The following is a 7,193-nucleotide window of genomic DNA, read 5'->3' as shown; positions in this document are numbered from 1 at the left end:
TGCAGATTCAAGATGGTGGACCCTGTATTGACATGATTCTGAGAATGTCTGTGTGGAGACCAGCCCCCGAACACCAACACTAGATGTGTACCATTCTTCAGTTAGTGGTTGCCGCCTAACAAGCCATCCTATACAGAATGGCTTTAAACAGTAATTTACTGTTGTATCTCACTATTCCGAGTTAGCTGCTCTTCTCACCTAGGCTTTCATGCGATTATAGTCAAATGATGGCTGGTGCTGGAAACCTTGGAAAGCTTGACTGGAATTGAATTAAAGATGGGTTCTTTGCTCAGCTCTGGCACCTCAGTACTCTTCCACATGGAGTTTCATTCTCTAGGCATCTATGCATGGCCTTTCTATGCAATAGGATGGTCAGACTTCTTATATCATGAGTAATTTCAAAAAATGCAGAGGCTGTCAGAATTTCCTAAGGCTTAGGCTGGAAAGCGTCACAGTGTCACTTTGCTACATTTTCTTGGTTAAAGTGAGTCATGAGATCAGTGCAGAGACATATGGGAGGTGACTCTACAAGGGTGTGACTATCAGGAGGTAAGAGTCATTGAGAGCTTTCTTTGGAGACTAGCAAACTACATACCACAAATAAGAAATAAACCTTTGTTATGTTAAGCCACTTAGATTTCAGGGTTAATTTGTTCCTTTGGCAAAACCTAGCATAATCCGACTAATGCTGTGTTAGTGAAGACAGGCTGTGCTACAAAAACACACCCCCAAAATTTTAGTGGCTTAACACATGATCCTTGGGGGGCGGGGCGGGGGTCTCATGGTGCTCCAGGATGGCCACTTTCCATGGGTGGTGACTCAGGAGTTCAGGCACTTGCACTATGCTGGTACACTATCTGAAATATGTGGCTTCTAGTTCACTGGGGCAGGAGAAAAGAGGACAAGGGTAGCTCGTGACTCTTAAGTACCTATTGGCCACAACTAGTTACATGCCCCTTGCCCTAACTATAAGCAGGCTGGGAAATTTGGGGGAGCATGTGGATATTTGGTGATTAATAAATGTCTACTGCCATAAAGGTATGTGAAGTTCTTTACTCCTTTTGTTTTTCCTTCTTTTCCCTTACCTGCACCTCTATAAGAAATTTAAAGAAAAAAAAGGGGTAGAGGGTGGAGGGAGAGTGAAGGAAGAAAGGAAGGAAGGAAGGAAGGAAGGAAGGAAGGAAGGAAGGAAGGAAGGAAGGAAGGAAAAAGGGAACGGAAGGGAAGGGAAGAAAAAGGAAAAGAGGGAGGAAGGAAAGATACTGGAAGGAATTTATAAGATGCAAAAAATACAACCACTAAAACTATTAACAAAACAAAACTATCAACAAATACTGCTAAACAAAAACTATTAACAAATAACTAATAGCAGAAGCTTTCATTGTGTTTTTAATGTTTTTTTTTCTTTTTAATCAGCAGTGATAAGAAAACTAAACCAGATTAAGTGCTATCTTATTGGAAGTACAAAGGCAAACAAGGGGAAAGAAGTGATTGAAGAGCACTTCAGAAAGCTCAATACATTCAAATCAGCGGGGCCTGATTACTTGCATCCCAGGGCACTTAAGGAATTGGCATATGTAATTGCAAGACCACCAGCCTTTATTTTAGAAAAGGGAAGGTTGGACAGGAGAAGGTCTTGACAAGTGGAATCTACAAATGGAGTATGTGTGTGCGTTTTTTTTTTTTTTTTTAAACAGGGAAAAGCACAACCATGGTAATTATAGACTATTCAGTTTACCTTGGATACCTGGGAAGATACAAGAACAAATCATTAAACAATCAATTTGCAACCACCTAGAAGAGCACAAGGTACTGTGTAGTAATCAACATGATTTTGTCAAGTACAAATTATGCCAGGCAATTTAATTTTATCTGTGAGAGAGTGATGAGCATGGCAGAAGAGGGAAAACAAGACCTACATTTGGACTAAGGTTTTTTGTTGGTTTTATCTTCTTTTGGTTTTTAATCCCATCCTCTGACATTTTCAGCATCAACTCTCCAAGAGGATGCTGCCTAGAATGACGTGTGGGCATGATTCTGGGTGAGGCACTCAAAGGTAAAAACAAGCTGACGTGGTTACTACTAATAGTTATTATTTTAATCAATCGATATGGACAAAGAAGATGACAGTAGTGAAGATGTTGAGGTACAAATAGCATTCTTTGCCACTGATGGGAAATATGAGAGAAAAGAGGAGCTACAAAAAGCAATCTAAGAAATCTAACAGCTAAGCAATATGAGATCCAGAAAGGGGGAACAGAGAAGATGGTACAAGGGAAATTACTAGAGAAATTATATTAACAATTTTCTCAGAAAAGGACATAACATCTTTACATTCAAAAAGCTGTATAAGGGCTAATTGCAATAAATGGCGAAAATAACCCACTTGGACATGACTTTCTAAAATTTTAGAACTCAGGAATAAATACAACTTTCTAAAAGCTTCCAGAGAGAAAAATTAGGCTACTTACAGAGGAATACAAATTGAGAGATGTTAAATTATCATTAACATCTGTTGCTGCTAGAAGATAATAGAGTATTTTTTTTTTAATTCTAGGGAAAATTGAATTTGAAATTAATTTTTATATTGCAGCCAACCTATTGATCAACTGTGAGAGTAGAATATAGACATTGCACATAAACCAATACTCAGAAAGTTTACTTCCAAGGACCCCTTCCTTACGAAGTTACTAGAATATGTTTTCCAGCAGAATGAGGAGGTTAGCCAAGAAAGAGGAAGGCAAAGTTCCTAACACAGGGAAAGGAAGTAGAGTATCATACAAGGAGAATGTGTTGGAGCAGGAGAATGAAGAGCGCCAAAGGACAGAACTCTGGGGCAAACTATGTAGTTCATAGTGTGACCGAGAACAAAAATAAAAACAAAAAAAACTGAATATAAGATAAAGTCTATATTTCATCAATAAAAAAGATAGGCAATTAAGAATTCCAGAAAAAAAAACAAAAAGCTGACAGTTATGATCCAATTTTGAAGAATAATAAAATGTTTATGATTTCAATAATTTGTGGAGTGTAAGAGAAAGACCAGTAGTACATGGTACTAAAATAACACTCTCCTTGTAATAGATGAGGGGTCATACGTTGCCCTCATAGAAAAGGAAATAGCAGTCCTAACATTCTATTTAGTTCAGCAGTGTGCAATATTGATATAGTCTTAATGATGTAAGTTTTCAGATTTTAAATTCTTACCAAAGGATGAAATAAGGAAGATCTTGGTTATATGCAGAAAAAAAGTCACACATCAGTCTTTATAGCCGACAGAAGGCAGGGAGTAGGAATTGAAGGAAATATGGAGAAAAGAATAGTGTCACTGATATTCACAGCTTCTGTAATGGGAAGTCAAGCTACTGACTCAAGTTTTTAGAATGAGAAACTGAGACATAGCATACGATTTAGTTACAAGGATAACCATAACAAAACTTTAAAAAATAATGATATGACTACCCAAAACTGGGAGGAGTTGGAAGGAAGAAGAAAATAATCTAAATGAGCTAAATTCTTATCTTTCATAACTAGAGGCCATTCATAACCAAAAAATTAAAAGAAGAATGATTTTTTTAAACACCCCACATATTCAAAGAATGCATAACTCAGGAGTGAGTTTTCATAGGCATACATGTAAGGTCATGGGGCACAGTCTCAGAGCACAGGTACCAAACAATCTCTATAGCTTAAGATATGTTATGGGGCTGATGATCTTGCAGCTATGGCATTTTTTTTTCCATTCCATTATCCATCCCCAGTTATAATATTATATTTGCAAACTTAAAGTCATATCTGTTTTAATGCTCTTTTAATTCTCGGAATTATCTCTAATATTTCACAGCGTACTCTCTCCAAAATTAATAGCATACTACATGGCCATTTTTTATTACATCTAACTTCTGTTCCAAAAGAATATATTCTCACGATTGCATTTTTGCTCCCACCAAATGAAGGCTCAGATGACCTTGTTATAGGATAAAAACTATTTTAAAATTATAATTCTAAAAATTAAAATAACATAAAAGTCACTTGAATCACTTCTAGACGTTCCCATGCATTTAAATAATGGCATGATTCATAAGCGTCTGTTAAATGGCAGGTGCAGGTAAAACCATGCCATAGCTTTGTAAGCAAGGTCCAGAAATTTCAATTGCATTATATGTAGAGCCAACTTACTGCAAAGTTAATAAAATGACCAAGGTAAGCCGGCTGCAAGAGGACAGGAGCCAAACACCAAACTCGTCATATCCAAATTCCCATTATCAGGGAGTGTGTAATTACAAGTTCCACTGTACTTCTGATTACTGGCTAAAGTGGCATGCCACATAGCCACACAGATAAACACAGTTGCCATCCACACTGCCTGCTAGCTTTAAATTATGCAATTCCTGATTACTCTTGGCAGGAGTTACACTATTTCAAATTTTGCACAAAATTGGTACTTACCTAATAGACCAATTACACTATTTCAAATATTCATTATTCTAATGTGTCTAAAATATGAACATATTGTAAAAGAGCAGTATTTATTTTTAAATACTGGGGAAGCGGGGGGGTGGGCGAGGGTTGTTTACAACCAGAAGTACTAAAAGCAGAAATGTTAAAACAGTGTCCACAGGAGATAGGACTGGGCTTGGAGAGGAATCATCATAAGCTCCTCTATGCCATTTCATCTAGACTAGTTTTTATAAGGCACAATTACTATACAATAACATGTATTACAGTATAGTTATTGAATTCATAAAAAGAGTAACAGCTGCTTTCCTTAATATTTTTAAAGGAGTGGGTCATGCAATAGTTCTTAAAAACACAGACTCCCTGGTTCCAAAGAGAGTCCAACTGAATTTTATCCCTTCTACTGGAGTCCAGGAATCTACATTGGAACCATTGGTTTGAGTGTGGATCTTACGTATAATTCGTACATCTTCTTCAACAATATTTCAGAATTGAGCTTCCTATGAGATGATCTTGTGCTGTATTGCCTTCTGTGGTGTTTACCATATGCCAGCATCCCTCCTTCCTTTCTTTACCACCAAGATGGAGGGAAAAAAGGACTTTTCTTTCTCTCTCTTTTTGCATTTAGTCTTACTTAGGGGAGCAGTAATTCTTGTCAAGATCCTTTAAGCCATCTCTTAAATAGAACAGCTAAGAAAATGTTAGGTTTTGAAATTCATGACAATAACTGGTTTCTCAATTATGTACAGAGAAACATTTTGAGACTATCTTTGTATCTTATTTTGATGCTGATCATTTTTTCTCATTCCCATGACTACATGAATATTGATCTCAGCATTCTTTAACCATTAATGAATTATGATGGCAATAAGCAGAGACACACACCTACAGCCTCCTGGGAGCTTAATCTTCTGCTACAACTTTGCATTTGTAAGCCAGCACCTGTGTAATCTATATTCTAACTATTTGTTATTCTCTTTTAATTACACAGTAGTACTGGTCCATTTGCAGCCGAGAGCAACCAGCTGGAAAGTCAAGAGATTATTAAAATATTGACTTTAAATTAGAAGGCCAAAAGAAAACATGGCTGGGTTTCTTCCTACTCATTCCAATAATAGGAAGAAATGGTTCAGGGACAGTTATTCCCTTTCGTGTCAAGGAAAGTTGGGTCTAAAAAACTATTACAGAAGTTTACCTTAAAAGAACTTTTAACCTTAAATATTTCCTGCGGCACCAATAGTTCTGTTAGTATCAGCTTTGCCTTATCTGGCCAACACCATTTTGTTTGTTAGGTGATACATTTTTACAACCTAAACTTTCTGTTTGGTACTGATCAGTCCCTCAAGTTGGGGTCTAGGGCATTGTAGATGGCTGAGTCAGTCCCAGAAAACTTTTCCTTTTAGCATTTTGGTGACTTTGAATTTTGATATAATTTCAAGTTTATATAAAAATGTCAAAAATTAGCCAAAAAACAAAACAAAACCAGATACCCTTTACTGAGATTCATATTTATATCTTGCTCCATTCGCTATCTCTCTTTCTATGAATCTGTCTCCATTTCACACAATTTTTCTTTCCTGACCCATTTGAAAGTAAATTGGAAACATTATGCCCCTTACCCTGCAATATTTTGATATTTTCTTAAGAATAGTATTCTCTTTAATAACCATGGCTGTTATGAAAATTGGGTATTTTAACATGGACATACTATAAGCCACAGTTCAAATTTAAATTTAGATTTTCTCAGTTGTTCTAGTGAGGTCCCAATAATTAGTTATAGCTAATTCTTTTCCCCAGACCAAGATCGAATTTAGGATCATTCATTGTATTGAGTTGTTATGTCTTTCTGGTTTCCTTTAATCTGAAAAGGCTGCTCAGCCTTTGTCTTCTTAACTTGACAATTTTTGTAGGAGACAGGTCAATACTCTTTGTGTTTGTCTTGTTTTGATTTGTAGAAGGCCCTTCATTCTGGATTTGACTAGAGTTTCCTCATGTTTACATTTGGGTTATATATTTTTTGGCAGAGATACAATTGTGGTGATGACATGTCCTTGTCAGTGTACCATGTCAGGAGTGACCTACTTTCCATTTGTCCCAAAATAGGTGATGTTAGCTTTGATCACTTGGTTTAGGTTCTTTTTTTCACCATAAGGTTCTTTTTTTCACCATAAAGTTAGGTTCTTTTTTTCTCTTTGTAAATTACAAGTAATTCGTGAGGAGGTATTTTGAGACTGTCAAGATCCTGTTTCTAAAATATTTTCTGGCTAGTTTAACACCCATTAATGATATTCTAACTCCATCAACTTGATTGACAGAATACCAAAGAATATTTCCTTTCTCATTCTTATTAAATCAGCCTTTTACTGTGATAAAGTTTTTCATTTCTCCAGTTAAAAATTATATATTTTAAGGGAAAATTCAAAGATTTATGATAAATCATTAGACACTATAAATCATTTTAAAGACAATTGTTTTAGTAATGTCGTGTTCTATAACAGCCTCTAGTTTTATTACAGTATAACAACAGCTAGCAAACTCTTGCCTAAGTAATTCAGTTTTTAAACTCTTAGCTGTTAGCTATACAAAACTTAAAATTGGGGTAATTATATGATTACACAAGGCCAGTTCAAAATTCCTGCATCTCTTTTGTTTTCGAATGAGAACAAACTTTATATTCAATTGTCCACTTCATGTTTCCCTGTGCAGTAAAGGTGGAATAATATTTCTCTAAATTT

Source organism: Rousettus aegyptiacus, unplaced genomic scaffold (genome assembly GCF_014176215.1).
Source record: "Rousettus aegyptiacus isolate mRouAeg1 unplaced genomic scaffold, mRouAeg1.p scaffold_m13_p_3, whole genome shotgun sequence".
Lineage (NCBI taxonomy): Eukaryota > Metazoa > Chordata > Mammalia > Chiroptera > Pteropodidae > Rousettus > Rousettus aegyptiacus.
The sequence above is the reverse complement of the archived record's forward strand: the minus strand, read 5'-3'. Positions refer to the sequence as shown.